We start from the raw sequence: 23,427 nt of genomic DNA on the forward strand, positions 1-23,427 counted from the left end.
AGCCTAGTACACACGTGTTCTATGGCAGATCCAAGATCAGTATAACCCCTCTCCTATCAACAAAGGCCCGAAAACTCCCACATCCCAGTGACAAGGGTGCCTATGGTAGACCCAAGCCATAGCATTCTATAGAGAACAGAATGGCTCTGGCAGCATAGAACCAGGAAGTCAGTTAAAGTAGCAGCTCATACAGGCATCCAAGATGCCCAGAAATCTATTTCAAGAGGATCCCATTTCTCTCAGGTACGGAAGAGAAAAATATGTTAAAATGTTTTTTAAAAATGCTGCTTAATCTAAGAACTTTCTCCATATACTGGTCAGTTCCAGGAGAATGCTGGATTCAAAGTGGTTTGAATTATTTTATATAGGGAAAGGATTTGTAGAATGCAAGTAGTGAAGAAAAGGAGGATGCATCAGAGACTAGAATGGTCAGAAGCTACAGAACCAAAAGAATCAACTAACAGTCCACTTGTAGGAGGAATGTAATGTCTGAGTTGCTGAGTTGCTATTCAGTGGCATCAAGTTAGAAAAACCCCAAGCTAGCAGCCTTGCAGAAGGCTGCGGATAACCTTGAGGCTTTTTACCAGCTGCACTGAGTTGCTGCATTAGTCAGGAGCTTATAATAAATAAAAGCTCTGTAATAGTGTCAATAGCATTGACAGTTATTAATCATACTGACCAAGATTATGTTTTGCCTATGATCCTGTGACTCAAGGCTATGTTTTGCTTCTGTTAACCTTGCTTGCCTCAGTAACAGGGCCTTAAGACCACCAATTAAAGACCACCACAGAGTGGTCCCACGGTGGACAGCCTATTGCCAATTATGACGTATGATATTTACCATAAAGAACAAATGAATTTAAAGGTCAGATAACTACAACCAAGTAAAATGTGCCAAACCTGCCTTGCCTGGCTTGTCTATGAAACTATGCAACTTACCCCTTAAAAGCCCCAGGTTGAGGATTGCTTGGGGTCACAGTCACAGCTCCCGAGTTTGTGCTGCATGCCTGGCAGGTCAGCTAGCCACTTGCCCAATAAATTCATCTTTTTACATGAGGCTGTCTCTGCGTGGTGGAGTCCAGTGGGATGTAATATCCCCACCGGGAGAAATGTGGAATCCCCTCCCCCTGACCCCATAACAGGAAGATGCCCCTGGACGGATAAGCAGGCCTGAAGAGACACTGATACCCATCCCATCCAGGTGCAAGATGCCACGTCAAGTTCAAGTACCCAAATAGCTTCCAACATTGCACTTTCCTAGCCAGACCCACTGCACAGTAGCTTTCAAGGGAGCCAGCAATGTAGCCCACAGGCTCTGCCCCTGTTGTAGCACAGAGCAGTGTGAAGACTGAACACAGGAAGGTCAGGATGGCCAGCTTTCTTGGAATACCCGACTTCTGACTAATGGGGACCTTTAGACAGGGAAAATAAACCTGCAGAGGATAGCTGCCCCAACTAGGGATCCAGCTGGCATGAAAGAAATTCACCAAGTGCAGGATCTGTATCCAGCTTCAGCCTGTGCCCCGCTGTAGCAGCCACAGCTCTGGACTGAGCCTGAACTGGACCCATTAACCCTTCTGCTCTAATGAGGTCAAACAAGTTCCATGGATATTCATGGTCACTTTTCCAAAAATACTTCTTTAATGTCACAGTCAGCTTCCTAGGTCTGTTAGGTTACAAATTGTAATAATGTGGTATGTAAGAATGTAAAAAAGGAAAGCATGGTTGATCTGATGCTTAATCAGGTTTATGTTCAAAGTGGAGACATAGTAGGCCCAACCCTAATGCTTTAGCTTTGGCATTCTGATTGATTTAAATTCTATTTTTCTCTGTATGCATGGGGTACTGCTCAAGGCATGCTTTCTTTATACAATACTTTCTCCTGTTGGCTTTTCCTTCAGATTGGTTTGAGTTACTGTTAATAGATGGCTCAGAGGATGTACAGATTCACAGCACATCACTTATTGATATTCCACCTTTTTGTGCCTTTGGATCATGAAGAGTTTTACTCTGCTTTCATCAATATATATCTAATTAGAATCAAAACCATCACTAGGCAAGACTTGACTTTCCAGTGTTTCCTGCAGGAGCACTGAAGACTTTGAATCTACTAGGTTTATAATATGACAATGAGCCAAGGATAAACTCACCTTTGTGAGCACAGTCAGTAACATTCTTGTGTCTTTGCATTCTTATCATTTTTAGAAACTAGTCTAAAGTCTGAGTTTTATCAGCAGTCTCTACCTTTGGAGGTCAACTTCTGTCAATACCAGTTATTTAATTGTATCAGTCTCAAATTGATACCTAGTTCTAGTTAGATTTTCATACTCAACATAATTGAAGAGAATATTCCCTTCTCTAAGAAGAACTCTGGCTTAGTGTCAAATTGTGTGCCCGAAAGTTCTGGTGGCTGCACCAATGTTTACTCTTCCAGAATCAGTTTATCCTAGGATGGGACAGAAAGTGTGAATAACTTCTCCTGGCCTCTCTTGCAAGAAGTTTTCTAAGTCAGCAAAAGGCCCCTCCCAGACCTAAGCTGGGCCCTTGATGACTTTATCTCTGGGGCAGGTGGGGCAGGTGGGGCAGGTGGGGCAGGTGGGGCAGGTGGGGCAGGTGGGGCAGGTGGGGCAGGTGGGGCAGGTCCCACCTCCTGCCCAGCACTGTATAAATAGGAGTCAAAGGCAAGCTGGAGCCATTCTCCTTTTCCCTTCGTGGACTTGTGGCCTTGTCAGCTCTGCTGGAGATAAACCTCTCTCCAGGGACACTGTCTGCGTGGTCTTCTGGGGGTAAGTTCCTTCCGGCCATCAACACAAGACTGGGCGCTTTCTAAGAGGACAATCGGTGACTTGCACTCGGCAGCAGCTAAAAAGGAAGCCAGGCCTGTTTGGGAAAGATACCTCGATGTCCATGGAAATCGAGTCTTCCGATGTGATCCGTCTGATCCTGCAGTACCTGAAGGAGAGCTGTTTACATCGGGCCTTGGCTACCTTATAAGATGAGGCTGCCGTCTCTCTGAATACAGTGGACAGCATCAAGAGTTTCGTGGCTGACATTCATAGTGGCCGTTGGGTTTACTGGTCTGTCAGCGAGCGGTTGCGTGGGGAGCTCCTGATTGGGGTCTGTTTAAGTCAAGCAGGCCTCAAACTCATTATGTAGCCCCAGACAAGCCTAAAACTCCCCATTCTGTTCCAGCCTCCTGAGGACCAGGATTGTGTGTACCACCTACCTGACACATTCTATTGTTTTAATACTGAAGCCAGTTTACCATGTCTTCGGCAGCTGTGGATACAGTTAATGCCACGCCCCTGTCGGGGTCCAAAGAACTGAGTTTAGAGGAACCAAAGAAGATGACCCGAGAGGACTGGAGGAAGAAGAAGGAGCTAGAAGAACAGCGGAAGCTGGGTAATGCTCCTGCAGAAGTGGATGAAGAAGGAAAAGATATCAATCCACACATCCCTCAGTATATTTCTTCAGTACCATGGTACATCGATCCATCGAAAAGACCCACCTTAAAGCACCAGAGGCCACAACCTGAGAAACAGAAGCAGTTCAGTTCATCTGGAGAATGGTACAAGAGGGGTGTAAAAGAGAATTCCATAACCACCAAGTACCGCAAAGGCGCCTGTGAGAACTGCGGGGCCATGACGCACAAGAAGAAGGACTGTTTTGAGAGACCCAGACGAGTTGGGGCCAAGTTTACTGGGACTAACATAGCGCCAGATGAGCACGTCCAGCCTCAGCTCACGTTTGACTATGACGGGAAGAGAGATCGCTGGAATGGCTACAATCCAGAGGAACACATGAAAATTGTGGAAGAGTATGCCAAAGTTGACCTGGCAAAACGAATGCTGAAAGCCCAGAAATTACAAGAATTAGCCTCAGGAAAATTAGTGGAACAGGCTAATTCTCCAAAACATCAGTGGGGAGAAGAGGAACCAAATTCTCAGACGGAAAAAGATCACAACAGTGAAGATGAGGATGAAGATAAATATGCAGATGATATTGACATGCCCGGACAGAATTTTGACTCTAAGAGGCGAATTACAGTCCGGAATCTAAGGATTCGAGAAGATATTGCAAAATATTTGAGAAATTTAGATCCAAATTCTGCCTACTATGATCCCAAAACTAGAGCGATGAGAGAAAATCCCTACGCCAATGCAGGGAAGAATCCAGATGAAGTGAGTTATGCAGGCGATAACTTCGTCAGATACACAGGAGATACCATTTCCATGGCTCAGACACAGTTGTTTGCCTGGGAGGCGTATGACAAGGGCTCGGAGGTGCACCTGCAGGCAGATCCCACGAAGCTGGAGCTGTTGTATAAATCCTTCAAAGTCAAGAAGGAAGACTTCAAAGAACAGCAGAAAGAAAGCAGCCTGGAAAAGTATGGCGGCCAAGAACATCTGGATGCTCCTCCCTCTGAGTTGCTCTTAGCCCAGACGGAAGACTATGTGGAGTACTCACAGCATGGGGCGGTCATCAAGGGGCAGGAGCGGGCCGTGGCCTGCTCCAAGTATGAAGAGGACGTGAAGATCCACAACCACACGCACATCTGGGGATCTTACTGGAAAGAAGGCCGATGGGGATACAAATGCTGTCACTCGTTCTTCAAGTATTCCTACTGCACTGGAGAAGCTGGGAAGGAGACTGCTAATGCCCAGGGGTGCGTGATAAGTGATGAGACTGGTGAAGAGTCGGTGAAGAAACCACAGACGCTCGTGAAGATGCACCACGAAAAACTAAAGAAAAAGAAGCACCGGAAGAGCAGCTCTGACAGTGATGACGAAGAGAAGAAACAGGAGAAACTGAAGAAGGCACTGAACGCCGAGGAGGCCCGCCTGCTCCATGTCAAGGAGATCTTACAAATTGACGAGAGAAAGCGGCCATACAACAGTGTATATGAAACTCGAGAGCCCACGGAGGAGGAAATGGAGGCCTACAGAGTGAAACGTCAGAGGCCAGATGACCCCATGGCCTGTTTCCTGGGCCAGCAATAACTAGCCGGGGGAGGTAGTCCAGGGTTCAGTCCAGCATGCACCGCAACCTCATAGATAGAAAAACCGTGACCTGTCCCTTGGTGCCTGACTTCAATAAAGCTTTCAGAAGTCTCAAAAAAAAAAAAAAAAGACCCAGCCGGAGCGGTACATTCATCTGGAGAACCTCTTGGCCAGGCCTTACTTTGATCCTGGTGAGGCATACCCAGAAGGAAGCAGCAAAGAGAAAAGAAGAGCAGCCATTGCCCAAGCCTTAGCTGGCGAAGTCAGTGTGGAGCCTCCATCTCGTCTCTTGGCATTGCTGGGCCAAGCTCTGAAGTGGCAGCAGCACCAAGGGTTGCTCCCGCCTGGTCCCACCATAGATCTGTTTCGAGGTAAAGCAGCTGTCAAAGATGTGGAGGAAGAAAAGTTTCCTACACAGCTGAGCAGGCATATTAAGTTTGGTCAGAAGTCACACGTGGAATGTGCTAGATTTTCTCCAGATGGTCAGTATCTGGTCACTGGGTCTGTTGATGGATTTATTGAAGTATGGAACTTTATGACTGGAAAAATCAGGAAGGATCTTAAGTACCAGGCACAGGATAACTTCATGATGATGGACCATGCTGTCCTCTGCATGTGTTTTAGCAGAGATACAGAAATGTTAGCAACTGAGGCCCAAGATGGAAAGATCAATTGTGGAAGATTCAGAGTGGACAGTGTTTAAGGAGGTTTGAAAGGGCACATAGTAAAGGTGTCACTGTCTGAGCTTTTCCAAAGACAGCAGTCAGATCCTTAGTGTCTTTTTGGACTAATCAGATTTCATGGCTTAAAATCTGGGAAAACCCTAAAGGAATTTCGTGGTCATTCCTCCTTCGTTAATGAAGCAACATTTACACAAGATGGACATTATATTATCAGTGCTTCCTCTGATGGCACTGTAAAGATCTGGAATATGAAGAAAATTGAATGCTCAAATACCTTGAAATACTTGGGCAGGACTTCGGGGACAGACATTACTGTCAACAATGTGATCCTGCTTCCTAAAAACCCAGAACACTTTGTGGTATGCAACCGATCAAACACTGTGGTCATCATGAACATGCAAGGCCAGATTGTCAGAAGCTTCAGCTCTGGTAAGAGAGAAGGTGGTGACTTTGCTGTGCTCTCTCTCCTCCTGGTGAATGGATCTATTGTGTGGGGGAAGACTTTGTGCTCTACTGCTTTAACACAGTCACTGGCAAACTGGAGAGAACTTTGACAGTTCACGAGAAGGATGTGATTGGGATTGCACATCATCCTCATCAGAATTTGATTGTTACCTACAGTGAAGATGGACTTCTAAAGCTCTGGAAATCCTAATTCACATTTTAAAAATCTAGTTTGAAGCATGTACTTAAATGAAGACATACTCATGTGTTTGTTTTTTCAGATCAGCTTTCTAAGGAAAAAAATTATCCCATTTCCCCAAGGATAATTATAGTCTTAAAAAGTTTCTCTTTTAAAAATGTATTTTTAAGATTTTAGTTTTTCTGCTTATAACCATGGTAGACATATTACTGACATTTCTAGAAAAAAGATGTTCTTTGATTATCTGAAATCCTTATTGCAGTTTACTTCCCATCATAAAACTTGTGAATAACCCTGTATTCAGTAGCTGTTTTTTTAAAGATGTTAATACACTACACATTTCTGGATGCTTTGTAAATAAATGTTCACCCCCCCAAAAAAAAAAAAGATGAAAATTTGAGACACGAACCTTCAAGCTATATGCTTCGATTTCTCTCTTGGAAGATTTGTAGGTACTGATGACCCAGTACTTGGAGAAGGTCTAGACTTCTGTTGCTTTTCGTTCATGGTTACAAGTCAAACTAAAAATTGCTCATGCTTGGAATATTAGAACCAAGGAAATAAGGTTCCCTGTTGAGATACTACATATTTCCTGTGTTTAAAGCATCATCTTGGACTTCTGTGTGAAGATGGTGTCCGGCAGTGGATAAAAAACTTGGACTTTCTGACCAGGCCCTGGCTGGCAGTGGACTTAACTCTGGAGGTGGCAGTTAAAGATTTGGAGACTGGAGTTCACCTTGTGAAAGGTCATCACTTGCACTTGGAATGGTCTCAAATTGTGGGATTAATGGGAATAGCCTTTCAGTTACCTAGGATCGTGGTTGATATGAAGTCATGTTTAACTGTATTTACTGTTAGTTGACAACTTGATGTACCATGTTTCCCTTGTAAGGTCTTATGTAATCAAATCATTGTTCAAATAAAGTTTGTAAGTTTGCCTCATAGCATTTCATTGGTAACTTCATTTTGTTCTTTATAGGTGTTAAAGAATGATCATTGACTTTCTACTTGACATTCTTGTTGCTGGGCAGTTTATATTTATCCCCATATGACGTTATTGAAACTGGGCAGTTTGTATTTATCCCCATATGACATTATTGAAACGATCTCTTTGGTGTCAAGAAAGAATTTCTTACTGGGTTTGGAGCCCAGAGAAAACAAAGTAATGAATAAGAAAGATACCATATACTTGCCAGTTCAACTAAAAGGGTGACAAAGAACAAGGATACTGTGATTTAATGTATACTCAAAGAATAAAATGTCTCCCAATTACTGTGCCCAGCACTTTCAGAGGAATGCATTCTAATCTTTGCTTCATGAATTCCACTTTTTTTTAATGTTCTATATTTTTAGTTGTAAGCAGTAAACTTGATTGTAACATCCTTGTAATTACTAAACAATGTAAAATAAAAGTCCAAACATCTTCTCCTTGACATACTTCCTCATCAGTATAGACAGAAAAGAATTACAAAAGAATTACATTATTTCTGAAGCTGGAATCAAGAATGAGCCATGGGTCTGAATTGATGTTCACACAAAGGACCTGGCCACACCCGCAGAAATCACTGTTGATATTTCATACATACACAGATGTTACTACTGAAATCTCCTTAGAAGTCAGGGCATAAAAGTGTCTTTAAAAGATTTTGCTTGTGGATCCAAAAAAAACACAACTTAGGATTATAAAAAAAAAATGAAACCTTTCCAAATATTTAGGGGGAAAAATGGACACTACAGGAAGATACCTAGAGTTCCCCAGTCTGAGAAGCAGTGACTGTATTAAAATATTAGTAATGACAATATAGTTTAAAAAGTGTTCGATTATGAAATCTCAACAGCCTCTGGAGTATAGTCGCTAATAGCACTTTAGTCTGATAAGCTATTTCTCCTGCTTTATAAATCTATGTTAGTTGTTTAAATGGCTTGAAGTATTTCAGAAGGACACTGACAAAAATTGGCTGATAGCTATTCCTAGTGCTGTCTTAAGAGAGCAACATCCTGTTGAGTGTTGGTAACTTAGGATCATCACCCCTGAGGCTTGTGCTGCTATCCTGGTAGCACAGGCTCCTTGCCCTTAGAGAACTTCTGTTTTTAAATTGAAGGCAGCTGGCAGCCAGGCGCTGGTGGCTGAGGCCCTGTGATCCTAGCTCCTCAGGAGGCTGAGATCTGAGGATTGTGGTTCAAAGCCAGCCCAGGCAGGAAAGTCCTTCAGACCCTTGTCTGCAATAAACCACTCAGAACACCGGAAGTGGCATTGTGGCTCCAGTAGTAGAGCACTGGCCTGGAGCTGAAGAGATGAGACACAGCCCCCAGGCCCAGAGTTCAAGCCCCACAACTGACCAAAGGGAAAAAAAGATACCCAAGCAAATAGGACCAGGCTTGCTGTCACATAAGAATCAATTTCAAAGAATAGGAAAAGAAAAAAAGTTCAGATGTTTTTTTAATCATAGGCACACAATTATACTGCCTAGCTGCTGCCATTTCTGTATCTTCTGGGAAGGGCAGAATATAAGAGAAAGGAATTCAGACATTTTAGTCCAAAGAACTGGTTTTAATAATTGTTTAAATGTGATGGGATTAAAAGCATTCTACATTTAAACTATTGCTCAGCACCAGTATTGTATATATTACAAATCATAATTTCTAAGTCTGGATTTTTTGTGTGTTTGACTGTTTCTAAGCTAAATTACCTGTCTATAAAATTTTTCTGTTCTTGAAAAGATCCTTATTTTTAAATAAAGCATTTTTCTATATTAAAAAATGTGTACTTTCTTTGAAAGTGGGACAAAGAGGAATACAAGAAACTAAGACTCACAGGAGAGAGTGAAAAGGATGGAAAACCAGGGCAGCCAATCAAGAGGGAGTTTCAGTAACAGAGACTATAAAGTGGGCTCGTCTTCCCAAGATTGGATTGCAAATGTCATGACCAAGACAACCCCACCATCTGAGATGGGAGGATATTACTGCAATGTCTGTGACTGTGGTGAGAGACTCCATCAACTTCCTGGATCATATGAATGGAAAGAATCAACGGAACCTGGGCATGACGATGCATGTGGAACGTTCTATCCCGGATCAGGTGAAGAAAGGCTTTGAGGTTGGTCAATAAGATGGAAGACCAGCTGAAGGATTATGATTTTGAGCAAAGGATGAAGAAACTCAGGAAGAAAAGGCTAAAGCATACAAGAAAGAAACAAAAGGAGAAGAACAGGAGAGTGGAGGAGGACTGACATTTGAGGAGGAGGAGATGGCGGCTGTGATGGGCTTCTTGGCTGTGATTCCACCAAGAAGAGTTACTGAGCCTTTCTGTGATGGGCCTAATTTTGGCCTATGTTGGCCTTTGTGGGTGTGTGTATTTGTTAGGGGGGTGGAGTCATTCCTTTTGGATACTGGAGAAAGACCTTCAGAGTGTTAATGGCCAGACTAGAGGGTGGGCATTTGTGGCTCAGAGGATGTTCAGATTCATATGACATTACCTACTCATATTCCACCTTTTCATGCCTTTGGATCATGAGTTTTACTCTGTTCTCATCAGTACAAATCCAATTAGAGACAAAGCCATCACTAGGCAAGATTTGACTTTCCAGTATTTCCTGCAGCAGCACTGAAGACTTTTCACATTATAAAGCTAGTAGATTCAATGAGCCAAGGATAAACACCTTTGAGCAGAGTCAATAACATTCTTGCATCTTTGCATTCTTATCATTTTTACAAACTAGTCTAAAGTCTGAGTTTTATCAGCAGTCTCTACCTTTGGATGTCAACTTCTGTCAATGCCAGTTACTTAAGTGTATCAGTCTCAAATTTATACCTAGTTCTAGTTAGATTCTCATACTCAACATAATTGAAGCGAATATTCCCTTCTCTAAAAAGGACTCTGGCTTAATGTTCAATTGTGTGCCTGAAAGTTTTGGTGGCTGTATCAGTGTTTACTCTTCCAGAATCAGTTTATCCTAGGATGGGACAGAAAGAGTGTGAAGGACTTCTCCTGGCCTCTCTTGCAAGTAGCTTTCTAAGTCAACAAAAGGCCCCTCCCAGACCTAAACAGGGCCCTTGATGACTTTATGTCTGGGGCAGGTGGGGCAGGTGGGGCCCTCCCACTTCCTGCCTCATCACTATATAAATAAGAGTCTTCAAAGACACACCAAGGCATTTTCCTTTTCCCTTGGAGTAGAAAGGTCTATTACCAGCAGAGCTGACAAGGCCAAGTTCCCACAATCTACGTGACTTTGTCTGCGTGGCCCTTTGAGGTAAGATCCTTTCAGCTATAAACCCAAGACTAGGCACTTTAAAGATGACCAATGATACATGGAAATTTGAGACACTACCATAAGCTATGTTCTTTGGTTTCTTGTAACCATTAACTGAAAGCAGTAGAAGTCTAGACCTTCGCAAAGTATTGGTTCATTAGTACCGAAAAAGCTTCCAAGTCAGATTGAAAATTGCTCATACTTGGACCATTAGAACAAAGGAAAAAAGTTCCCTAATAAGCTCTTAATTGTCTTTTGTTTCAAAGCATCATCTTGGAGATTTGGTGCTTGCTTCTGTGGAAAGACTGCGGACAAAATGCCGGAATGGGACAGTGAACCGTTCTCCCACCCTTTGGCTCCAGATGGCCATGATGTGGATGATCCTTTCCAATCAAAACTCACCAATGAAGATTTCAGGAAACTTTTCATGACCCCAAGGGCTGCACCTACCTCTGCACTACCTTCTAAGTCATGTCACCATGAGATGTCAAGAGAGTGCAATGAGGATGAAGATCCAGCTGCCCGAAGGAGAAAAAAGAAAAGTTATTATGCTAAGTTACGCCAACAAGAAATTGAGAGAGAGAGCGAGCTAGCAGAGAAGTACCGGGACCTTGCCAAGGAACGAAGAGATGGTGTGAACAAAGATTATGAGGAAACCAAGCCGATTAGCACTGCAGCCAACTATAGGGCTGTGGGCCCCACAGCAGAGGTGGACAAATCAGCTGCAGAGAAGAGAAGACAGGTGATCCAGGAGTCCAAATTTTTGGGTGGTGACATGGAGCACACCCACTTGGTGAAAGGCTTGGATTTTGCTCTTCTTCAAAAGGTACGAGCTGAGATTGCCAGCAAAGAGGAAGAGGAATTGATGGAGAAACCTCAAAAGGAAACCAAGAAAGATGAGGATCCTGAGAACAAAATTGAATTTAAAACTCGTCTTGGCCACAATGTTTATCATACGCTTTTTAAGAGCAAAGCCGATGAGCGGAATGAGCTGTTCTTGCCAGGGCGCATGGCCTATCTGGTGGACCTGGAGGATGAGTATGGGGACACAGATATTCCCAACACACTTATCCGTAGCAAGGCTGATTGCCCAACCATGGAGGCCCAGACCACGCTGACAACAAATGACACTGTCATCAGCAAACTCACTCAGATCCTTTCATACCTGAGGCTGGGTACCCGAAACAAGAAGCTCAAGAAGAAGGATAAAGGGAAGATGGAAGAGAAGAAGCCTCCTGAGGCTGACATGAACATTTTTGAGGACATTGGGGACTATGTTTTCTCCACAACCAAGACACCTCGGGACAAGCAGCAAGAGAGATATGGTGAACGAGAGCCAGACAGAGACCTGGACCAGGATTGGGAGAGAGAACGAGATCAGGAGAGGGAGCAAGAAAAGAGGCACAGCTATTTTGAGAAGCCAAAAGCGGATGTTGAGCCCATGGAAGTTGACAAAGGACCTGGGTCTGCCCAAGACTTGATCAAGTCAATCAATGAAAAGTTTGCAGGGTCTGCCAGTTGGGAAGGCATTGAAGAAGCCAGAAGACAAAAAGCAGCTGGGTGATTTCTTTGGCATGTCTAACAGTTATGCAGAGTGCTATCCTGCCACGATGGATGACGTGGCAGTGGATAGTGACGAGGAGGTGGATTATAGCAAAATGGACCGGGGTAACAAGAAGGGCCCCTTAGGCCGCTGGGACTTTGATACCCAGGAGGAATACAGCACGTATATGAGCAATAAGGAAGCTTTGCCCAAGGCTGCATTCCAGTATGGTATCAAGATGTCTGAAGGACGGAAAACCAGGCGACTTAAAGAAACCAATGGCAAAGCAGAGCTTGATCGGCAGTGGAAGAAGATCAGTGTAATTATTGAGAAGAGGAAGAAGATGGAGGCTGAAGGGGTTCAAGCAAAAAGACTAAAATACTAATCTTTACTTCCAACTGAAAAAATCTCCACATGGGTATCCTCTCTACTTTCTATAATTCCTAGAAAGGTTGTAAGGTGGTATTTGTTGTTTTGTTTGCAAATGTTTATAAAGTTTTATTGCGTAAACACCTGATTGCATTAAAATTGGTAACCAGTTTTTTAAAAAAGCATCATCTTGGAGTTTTGTGTGAAGATGGCATCTATTAGCAGGGCAACAAACTTGGACTTTCACCGAAAGTGGGAAAAAGATGAATACAAGAAACTTGCTGTAAAGAGACTCCCTGGAGAGAGAAAAGGGTGGAAAACCAGTGCAGCCAGTCAAGCCAGAGCTTCATTTGTTAAGGAAATAATTGACAAGTACCCAGCTGTTGTAAAGATGGACTCTGGAGATGAGTGAAACTTGACCAGACTCATTTAGAGACTAATTCCCACACCAGGAAAAAGAATTCTAGTTTTAAATGGCAGCTACAAAGGCAATGACCCCACTCTGGAATCCATCAATGAAAAGACTTTCTTAGCTACTGTGACCATCGAAACGGGGCCTGGAAAAGGACAGAGTTGAAGGAATTCAATATGAAGACACATCTAAACTTGCCTGATTGAAAATGTGTCACCAGTACATTAAAATAACTCTAAAGCATCCAGTTGCTGTTTGTCAAAGCATTGTAAGACTCTACTGTGTTAGGGTATTTCTTTTGTGTAAAACAAATGATTTTATTTAAATATTGTATAATTGTGTAAATGTTTAGAATATGTCTCCTGAAGTACCAAAACTGTGTGCTTTAAGATCTGTGCATAAGAGGGTATGTGTGTTGTGCACCTGTGTGTATATATATGTAAACATGTTGGAGATTAAAAAAACTGTCAGCATGATATAAAAAATGGATGAGATTAAGTTTAAACTCTAAGGAAGGTCAACAAGTTAGGGTGTGTTACCAAACTCTGAAAGGATTATTGTTTTAGAGAGGACCTTTAGTTAAAAGGTTTTCTAAGTCAGGCCTGTGGCTCAGGTCTGTAATCCTAGCTACTCAGGTGGCTGAGATATGAGGAGCTCAGTTCAAAGCCACCCCGGGCAGGAAACTCCGTGAGATTCTTATCTCCAATAAAACATCAGAAAGCTGGAAGTGGCACTGTGGCTTAAGTGGTAGAGCACTCGCCTTGAGCTGAAGAGCTGAGGGCCAGTGCCCAAGTGAAAAACCTAAGCAATTCCATTTTACTTAAGACCCCATCTCGGTTCTGTGACTTAACTCATGGCCCACTTTAGCCCTAATGCTAGGGGTTTATGACAAAGCCATGCACAGTTCTTGGAGCCATAGATGGTGTTTGCTTAAGGCAGATGTTAGCCCCCAAGTGGTGTTGCCCCCCCCCCAGTGACCTAGGGCTAAGAGTTTCAGTTCCAAGGAAAGCCACATAATTTTCTGACCAACTGGTTCTTCAGAGCCCAGGGCGAGACATGCCATACATTCTGTTGGTCCAGGTGTGAATCATAACTGTTTTTGGTCAAGCTATGGACCAAGGATATTTTTCTGTAAAGGTCAAACAATCATATTTGCCCAGCTTAGCTTGCTTTAAATGTTAACCAATCATGTAATTTCTTATGTAAAAGTTCCTTAAAATTGTTTGTTCAATACTATAAAAAACTGTGCTGATTCTATGCTCAGGGCCTCTTAGCGTCACTGGTTGCCGAGTGCGCGGAGGACCAAGCTCGAGCTTGCAATAAACCACTCTTTGCTGTTTGCATTGATCGTGGTCTCTGGTGGTCTATGAGGGGGCATCCGAAAACAGGGTACTTCACAAGCTCAGAGTTCAAGCCCCAAGACCTACAAAAAAAGGTTTTCTACGGGTTCTTGACTTTTGCAAAGTTAATGCTTAAGGCTATTGGCACTGTAATCAAGTTATCTGGCTTAGCAGATACTTTTCCTGCACTGCTAAAACTGGGGCCTAAGTGTCAAATTTAAGTGTGAAGGTTTGTTGAGCACTGCCAAAGAAATGGCCCATTCTGGCTGTCCCAAGTGCTTGGTTTCTCAGAGATCAAAAAAGGACAGAACAAACTAAGAATGGTCTAACTTTGGGAGGGGTGTTCTGGCAAAAGGTGAGCTCAGCCAGTCCATGCACAGTGACAGGCCCTGGGGTGAGTCCATGCATGGTGGAAGAGGGTAAACTGGTACAAAGGCAGTTCATCTAACCTTAAGGTGTCCAATATATATGCCCATCTTCATCCTGTGTCTGTTCCTTGCAGATGGACGCTGGAAACCTTTATGTTAAAGTGGGTGATTGGTATTTCTAAACCTGCCCCTTGGAATGTACTTAACCCCCCTTTTAAAACTTTTCCAATTTAAGGAGGTTTATCTGCGATGTAATTTGGTTTCAATGCTATTTTACAATTGGATGCATTTTTAAAATGGCATAAAGATGCTAAGCTTGGATTCTTGGTAGAGTGCTAGTGCTTGCGTTAGAAAACCTTTAAACTCATGACAATTTTTTAAGAGGAAAAGCTCAGACTGCCAACCAATTGGTTAGTTTTAAACTGGGAAAAGGTAATGGGAGTTACCCAGTGTTTCAGGGTCATTTAAATGCAAATTAAAGTGGCTTTGGGGGGGAAGGATTAAAAGCAGCGACCCCTGTATAAAAATTTGTGAAGTGGTTGGCTTCCTAGACAAAGTAAAATTGTCCTTAAATGTTTCAAAAGGAGGAAAAATTAGGACTACCAAAATAGTTGTGTAATTGCTATTTCAGTTTGCCCTTTCAAGGTTTTTTGCAACTGGTGGTATTGTCCCCCTGGTCCCTCAGCTCCACCCAGCCCTAGGATTCCCGCCAAACAGCTGTCCACTCCCTCTCTACATCCAGACCCACTTGGGCACACACCTACCTCAGTACCTGCCTGGAGACCCACCTGCCACTTGGATAGGGATGAATACCCAGTGCTCCCTCTCCCGGGAAATATGGCCCCTCTAATACAGCCTTATGATCTTTCTCCTGTTCCTGCTTGCCTCCACATGGTCCCTGGGATGGTTGTGAACGATTATCACTAACGTTTCCAGCAGGCCCACAGAGAAGAAGATTCTTACAAGTTTGTCAGATGTAACTTTGGTCCTCAATAAATTCCAGGTTAAGACCATGCTTGGGAGACAATTTTTCTAACTACCCCCTTGTTGCTTTTAATTGGAGTATAGTGGCCTTTTGTAAAGACTCATTGATCTAAGACTTGGAATTCATTAAAAATTAAGACAAACTGGATGCTTAGCCGCTATTCTACTTTGCTCCTGTTCTACTTGGAGTTCTTTGTAATTGAAGGTAACAGTTCATAGCACATTAGTCTTTTTAACTGTTGCAATAGCTGCAACTTTTTGCGCAATAAAGGTTAGAGTCACAGAAGATGAGTAAAATCAAAGATGATGCTCCTCATGAATGAGAAAGCCAGCTTATTTTACGCTTACCTCCAGAATATGCTGCTAATGTGAGGAGGACAGTACTATCTGGCCATGTCCACCTGAAGGACAGATTGAGTGTTGAGTTATATCCTGATGGACGTCATGAACTCAGAGTGAACCGGGTCCCTTTGACAGCAAAACTGGCTAGATCTGCCTTGTGGTATGGAAAGGTTGAAGACCATTGACAAACCTTTTGTAAGATACCTGCTATCTGTCAGATGCTTATATGCACATTTGATGGTGATCTATGGAGTTTTCAGTTGCTACTGCCGATTCCAAAGCAGGCAAGAAAAAAAAAAAGTTTGTCTGGAACCATGAAATTTCTGCCTATAAAAATGTTAGAAAAGAGAAGGTTCTGGAATGTAAGGTATATTCAGTAGGTTTTATTAGGTAGCCCATAAAGATCACACCATGTGCTATTCAGGCAAGGAAAGTTTATTTACCGAATTGCTGCCCTGCCGAGAATGGTCCAGAAGCAGGTGGAAGAAGGGGAGACGCACCCCCAGGTCAGGACAGGAAGGCAGAGGTGTGGCCACACTGGATCTGGGCCTGGGACCTTCCCCAGGTCTGATGGGAGGCGTGACAGGGAGTGGTCAAGGATGTGACCTTGGAGGAGGGAGCAAGTGACTGCTTCCAGGTGAGCCAGTTATCTAGGTAACCATACTGGGCGTAAACTTAGCCTAGAGGTAGGGAGGCATCTAGCACAGGTGTCTGCATGGCCCAGGGCAGACTTTACTTGGAAGACAGCAAGATAATGTATTGGCTTCTTTTTCCACATCTGGAGATTCAAGTGATTGCTTCTTGTATGTTGGGGAAAATAGAGAACAGAAAAGGAATAGGCCAGACTCAATGGCCAACAAGGCAAGGACTGTTTATTAAGGAGCAGTAAGGGGCATAGACCTTTCCGTGGGTTTGGAGGTTCGAGGAGTGAATTTGGGGATCAGGCTTGTGAGACAGGGTCTTGCTGGCCACTTTACCAGCAATAAACCTTTGTTCTTTGCACCTGGATGTCTATGTGGTTTTCTGGAAAAGTCGAACATACTCTAACAAAAGCTGATTCCCATCAGTACAGATGCAGAAGCTGTCAGTACTTGGTGGAAGATCAAACAAGACACAGAAAATCAAGGCCTTGGGATCTCCTCTCCAGAAATGTCTGGCCACTGGCAGGGCCTTCACTCAGAATATGATGTGCTTTTCGAGATATTCTATGACCTTAGCCACAGCAGTGAAGATGCAGACAAGACACAGCATCAAGATGAAGATGTAAACATCATGGACACAGGAAGACCTAGAGAGACAGCTACAGGATAAGCTAAATGAATCAGATGAAATGAAGGAACCAATCAACTGGTTATTGGAATTCAGAAATATGAAAGGCAAGCTCCAAGAGACTCAGGACAGCAAAACAAGAGGATCTCACCAAAGTGAGATCCTGAACAAGTTTCAGGCTGTACCGGATAAACTTAAAAGATGGAGAAAAGGAATAGTTCAGTTCTTTGCAACAAGAGCTAGAATCACTTCTATAGAAGTGAGAATGTTGCTACTTAATTTCAGGCTGGTTACCATAAACACTAAGTTTCCTCACTTGGACTGAGTATTAAGACATTGCAATAGTTCTCTAATGCTCAAAGTTTTGTTGAACCATCAATTTCAGAACCACATACTGGGTTATACATTCATTTGGCCTGTCAGAGTGCATAGGGAGAGTAATGCTTGTTTTAGTTGGAAGGTCCCTGGCCATGCAGGCTCTGGCCTCCCTACCCCCTGTGTAAGTCTCCACCCAGTACCTAAATTACCTAGGTAACTGGCATACTTGGAGACTACCTTCCTAGCCCCTCCTCCAAGGTCACAAGCTGGGCTGTCCCCAGTCAGGCCTCCCATCTGAACTAGGGAGGGTCCTGGGCCCTGAGGTCATCCGCTTCCGGTGGTGCCACACCTGGCCCCCTTCTCTACTTAAACACAGGCAGAACCTCAGATTGCCAATTCAGCCCGTGTAAACCCTTCCTGCCTGGATACTGTGTGGTGCTTTCTTCGCTGCCGGATTAATTTACCCAACAAGTATCATAGAAAATTAGTGAAATCAAAGTGACAAGGTTAGTCAAATTATAAGATTGGTGAAAGTTATAAGATGAGTGAAATAAACAGCTCAGCCTTCATCAGAGCCTCATTAAAAAAACTTTGCTGTTTCTCTGCTTTCCAGAAGCTTCTATTTTAAGGAAAAAAGTTTTTGGAGACAATAAAGCTAGTTTTAAATTGTCTTTTGTCATAAATGCTATTTGCAATTCAAAGCTAATTCTCCTATGTAGAGATGTGAATAATTTTTAATAAAAGCAAATATTTTCACTTTAAAAAAAGCAGTTGGAGATGAAGTGAGGAAGTCAATTGATTTGACTTATGTAAACAGCAGTGGAGAAGGTAGTGGGGAAACTGAGTCACAGCCATCCCAGTGCCTGACCAGGTGCTGGGGGGGGTGCGGGGAGGGAGAAAGGGCTGTTGTTTCCCAGACATCCTGAAGCCTAGTCAGGAGGTGGGGGATTAATCCACCCCGCTCCAAGGTTTAAAGGTGAGATAGGTCATCCTCAGTCCTGGCTCTACCCAGGGGAATATGTGGATACAGTGTGTTTAGGTCCAGGGTAGTTCTGTTCCTTGTGCTGTGTTTATGTAGAATGCTTTGCTGAGGCTTGGTCTCCACCCAACAGGTGAGCTTTGTCTTTAAAAGGTGGGTGCATCTCCAGCTCCTGTGGTGTGTGGGAACATGGAAGACCATCTCACACAGCTCCAAGACGCGGTGAACGTGCTTGCAGATCATTTTTGTAATGCCATTGGCGTGTTGCAACAGTGTAGTCCGCCTGCTTCATTTAATAACATCCAATCCACAATGAACAAGGACCAACCAGCTAACCCCACAGAAGAATATGCTCAGCTTTTTACTACACTGATTACCCAGACAGCAAAAGACATTGATGTTTTGATAGATTCCTTACCCAGTGAAGAGTCCACAGCTGCATTACAGGATGGTATCTTATGTAAGCTAGAGGAAGAGAACGAAGAAGCTGCTACCTGTCTGGAAGGTGTTGTTTATCGAGGTGACTTGCTTCTACAAAGGATCCAGAGTGCACCTTATGACACCAATCAGTCCGAGCTGAAGAGAAAAATTGACCTCACATACAGTCTTTCCCTCCCAACTACTAGGCTCCGTCACACCCTGGACTGAGAAAAGGACTGGTCCCTGCTATTAGCATTCTGCAGCAGACATACCAACACAGCAGCACCAACTTCTCCCGTGTACTGCCATTGAGCTATGTGTGATTCTCTTCATTGTTGATAAAGAAGCTTATAAAAGCCATCTTCACGTCATTGTTTTTTTCTCCCCCTCTTGAAGATATCAAGGCAGATGTGTATTTGTGTTCATAACAGAATTAAAGTTTTTTTTTTTTAAAAAGCTTGGTGTGAGTTCTGTTCGGGGCTGCAGATCTGTATAACTGACCACTTGCATTCTGCTAGCACTCCAAGACTTAAAAATTTGACCTGGGCTCGGAAAGTGGCTCAGGGATAGAGCGCTTGTCTTGCATGCATGAGGCCCTGGGTTTGATTCCTCAGCACCACATAAGAAAAAAAAGCTGAAGTGGTGCTGTGGCTCAAGTGGTAGAGCACTAGCCTTGAGCTGAAGAGCTGAGGGACAGTGCCCAGGCCCAGAGTTCAGGCCCCACAAAAAAATTTTTTTTGACCTCTCATAGTGTGGTCTCTTTTCTTGTGGCTGTTTTTATATCTGATTTAAGGTATAATTTACTGAACAAGTAGTAAGTGACTACCTAGTATTTTCAACTTGCTTCTAAAGTAGGATTTGCGGGTCTTAGTGTAAGAATTGTGCCTACCTTTGGTCCTTAGCTCCACCCAGAATTGAGCTCCTCTCTGCCTTTGAGTTCTCATCATAACTGCCCCTCCCTCTTTGCCCAGACCCACCTGAACTCCCATCTACCTCAGTTCCTATCCCCCAGACCCTGCTGCTACCTAGATATTGGAGGCTGTCATGTGCTCTCTCCAGGGCAAATATGGCTCCTCTAATAAGCCTTGTAATAATCTTTCTCCTGTGCCTGCCCCTGAAGGATCCTTTCATTGATCCTTTCATTTAGACTAACCCCTAGGATGGGTGCTCTCTTCAGACAAACATCAGGCTGAACTAGAGAATCCCCCAGCTGGTGTTCCATGGAGAAAATGATCTGCACACCCACTAGTGACAGAATTACACTGAGGACAGCCACTTTTCCAGTAGCTCACTCCCAAATGCCAACCACTGTCTCTTATTCCAACACGGAAGTCTCTTCTACATTCTCTCCATTTGTATTCTGGCTCAATTCCCCAGCAGCTGTCTGGGGATGTGAAGAAATTCATTTTGGTTTGGAGATAGAACTTGCCGTATTTTACTCATCCTCCCTTCCCCCCCAAACATAAGTCCATCTCTGCCACTGATGGGGCGAGCAGAGGTGAAGACCTAGCCCCCTGTGGGGCTCACCAGTGTTGAGCTGACTACGAACACTCTTCAGGGCATCCTTCCAGTCCAGTCCCCTTATTTCCTTCCCAGAACCAGGCTAACCTCATTTAGTGTTATATTAGTATTCTGCAGCCTTTTATCAGCAGACAAGCATTTGGGCATCTTTCACCATCAGACACAGCATACCTGCAAACTTTCCTTTTACATTAGAGTAGGCATCCATACTTTCCGTAGCCCCAAGTTTCCCTATTCTATGCAATTCGAACCTTTAAACACAGGTAGGAATCAATCTTGACACCCGCCCTCCCCCCGACCACATCCCAACCAGGTTCTATCATTGACCTTGAAAACTTAATCTCACTGAAGTTTATAGGGCACATCAGTCATCTACTATCTTGAACCTGTAGGATCACGATACTTAATACACACAAAAGGTGTGTCTCTTGTGGTAGAGCACGGGGCACCCCCTTTGTGAGTTCAGAATTCCTGAGAAGGGATCTCAAGGGTTGGTACTATGGGTTGAGTGTATCCTCTTCAAGTTTGAGCTGAAAATGCAATCACCAATGCAACAAGAGGTGCATGCAGCCCTAACAGCTCTTCAAACAGACCAATGCATTCGTCACATTAGCACACTCCTGATGAGTGGATGTATTTCCACGTCTCACCTTTTGCCTAGGAATGCACGGGCCTCAGCACAGGCCAGTGCTCTGGTACTTGCCTTTTGTTCTTTGAGTTATGCAGCATATATATTATTGTAGTAGCACAAAATGGACAAAGACAGTTGGATTTTCAAGCTGAGCCACCTTAAGTATGTCCAAGTCCAGGGCAGATTCAATTTGAGGGAGCTTGTAGGAAAGCCATCCGAAGCATGCCCAGATACAATCAAAGGATTTATTCCTCACGAAGAATCTTGCAAGCCATGTTTAAATGATATAGCTAGTTGCTGTTACTTTCTAGTTCTGACAGCCACTTTTCTATTCTTGCAGGTTGAAATAGTTTTCCCTTTGTCAGACCAACTAGTAGAGAGAAATTGTTGGCTAGATAGAAAATTCTGAATAAAAGCTAAAATAAGGCTCATACCATCAAGGACAGATGTCTGGCCAGTAATGGAGTATAGCAATGTTCATATGGGGGTAGGGAACAGGAGCTTGAGCCATTCTCTATCCAAACCCAGCTCTCTGAGCATCTTAGATCTAGAGAAGTTCAAAGAGGATTCCCAAATTTCTTTGAAAGAGGCCTCCAAACCTTTCTACTAAAATGCATCTTACTGATCTAAAATTCTCCCACTAGGGAACTTCCCTCACTTGTACTAGGAGATCCATTTATCACCCTACAAACAAAGCTAATGTTCCAACTGGAGAGTCACAGAGCCTTGTATAGTTATAGTTGAAGACTTTTCCCCAGACTTTCAGCCCCCTTCCCATCTGTCCACTTCTGATCTGCTTTTGCATTGATAGAATTTTGTCTTGCATCTGCTTCAGAGGTAGCATCTCTTCATAGGGAAGTGATTGCCTTGGCTAAGCAAGTTCATGTTGTCCCTTTAATCCCCTGTACTCAGATGGCTATATTGCCTGATGCTTTTCCACTGGTGCTCAAGAATTTTAATAGCAGTTGGAGCTGGATTCTTGCGATGATACTGATCTCCATTTTGTGAGCTTAGCATCTTCCTTCATTGGTCTTACAACTCCATTAACACTTGCAGTGTCCATTAACTAATGTCCATTAGTCCTTTGATAAAGTCCAGGCAGATTCTACCCACATTGACCTTTGAGGAGGAATTCTGGCACCATTTCCAAGGGGCTGCCTGAGCTCACGTATACATGCAAACACTGCTAGTGAGCTCATGTTTACATGTAAATATGACAAATCTGCCCACTTAGGCAATTACTGAAACTTGTGTGTTTGTCCTTTATACCATCTGATGGGAGAATTTATTCCACCTTTAATGAAGGTCATTTTCGTATTTTCATTTCTAGATGGTTATGTGAACAAGGTATAGACAAGATGGATGGAATGCAGCCAATCTTTTCAATTATCAAAGCAATACAGAACAGGAAAATTCCCAGCCTTGACTTGGAGAAGGGAAAAGACATCAAAGTCATTGTCAGTAGTCACAAAATGTTTTGTGTGCTCTTCAGATCAGTTTAGCACAGATAATGAGGCCTAACAGGAGTAGAACTTCCTCTTATGCAGGTATATAAGGAGTCTCAGGTGATGGAAATGATTGAGGCTAAAGCCCACAACCAAAGTGAGGTGTTTCCATAAGGTTACCACTTCCTGAGAAAGTTCATGCTACAATCAACTTCAATACAGAAGTGTTCCCCATGCAAGATCCTAGGGAGGTGGGTTTATAGACTATATGCATAAGCAAGTTGAAACATGGGCCTATAGTGTCTCCACCTCAATTTCTTCACACAAAAGCTTACGTGAAATGTTGAACTACACATACTCTTTGGTAGTAACTTGAGTTCATAAGCAAAAGAAAATCAAGGACCTGAAGACATGCATCATTTCTCCAACATTTTAAACCCGGAATGTGACCCAAAGCGAGCCTCAAGAGACCAGCTTACCTATGGAGGGCAAAAATCATCCCTTGAGTTTTAAAGGTTTTAGAAGCTGAGAAATACCAGAGCCTGGGTGGGTGGTACCCTTTGCCATGACTCTCTACACAGAACCCGTTGTGTTTGGTTTGGCTACTGGCTTAGGCTGCCTTGACACAGTATCCCTATAAATGGGAGTTTTCCATTGTTAGCAGTAAGCACAAGTTGTCCTTATCACCGTCTGAGACTTTTAGTCTCAAGTCTTCCTATTGCCTTATTTCTAAGCCACAAGAAAAGCGCGTGGCATTTCAGTGAGGATGTCTTTTGAGCAGCTGTTGGCCTGGCTTTTTTTATTTTTGGCTCTTGGGTGAGTTTTCAGGTAGCTCACTCTCCAAGTTCTAGAGAGTAATGGTGAAAAGGCATTTTTTGTCAGAAGAGGAAAGGGGTTCCCCCTCACCCCC

At 43.4% G+C, this 23,427-nt stretch overlaps 6 pseudogenes; all 6 read left to right on the forward strand.

Moving 5' to 3' along the window:
* The first annotated feature begins 3,266 nt into the window (after positions 1-3,266).
* On the forward strand, positions 3,267-5,000 carry LOC138827556 (pre-mRNA-splicing factor SLU7 pseudogene; annotated as a pseudogene).
* Positions 5,001-5,035: 35 nt separating this feature from the next.
* LOC138827557 (WD40 repeat-containing protein SMU1 pseudogene) lies at positions 5,036-6,338 on the forward strand (annotated as a pseudogene).
* A 1,036-nt stretch (positions 6,339-7,374) lies between these two features.
* LOC138827558 (zinc finger matrin-type protein 2 pseudogene) lies at positions 7,375-9,741 on the forward strand (annotated as a pseudogene).
* Positions 9,742-10,892: 1,151 nt separating this feature from the next.
* On the forward strand, positions 10,893-12,504 carry LOC138827551 (protein Red pseudogene; annotated as a pseudogene).
* A 3,375-nt stretch (positions 12,505-15,879) lies between these two features.
* LOC138827559 (transcription initiation factor TFIID subunit 7-like) lies at positions 15,880-17,460 on the forward strand (annotated as a pseudogene).
* A 1,229-nt stretch (positions 17,461-18,689) lies between these two features.
* Positions 18,690-18,898, forward strand: LOC138827552 (mediator of RNA polymerase II transcription subunit 21 pseudogene; annotated as a pseudogene).
* Positions 18,899-23,427: the final 4,529 nt, after the last annotated feature.

This window comes from Dipodomys merriami, unplaced genomic scaffold (assembly GCF_024711535.1).
Source record: "Dipodomys merriami isolate MVZ:Mamm:240054 unplaced genomic scaffold, mDipMer1.0.p SCAF_1577, whole genome shotgun sequence".
NCBI lineage: Eukaryota > Metazoa > Chordata > Mammalia > Rodentia > Heteromyidae > Dipodomys > Dipodomys merriami.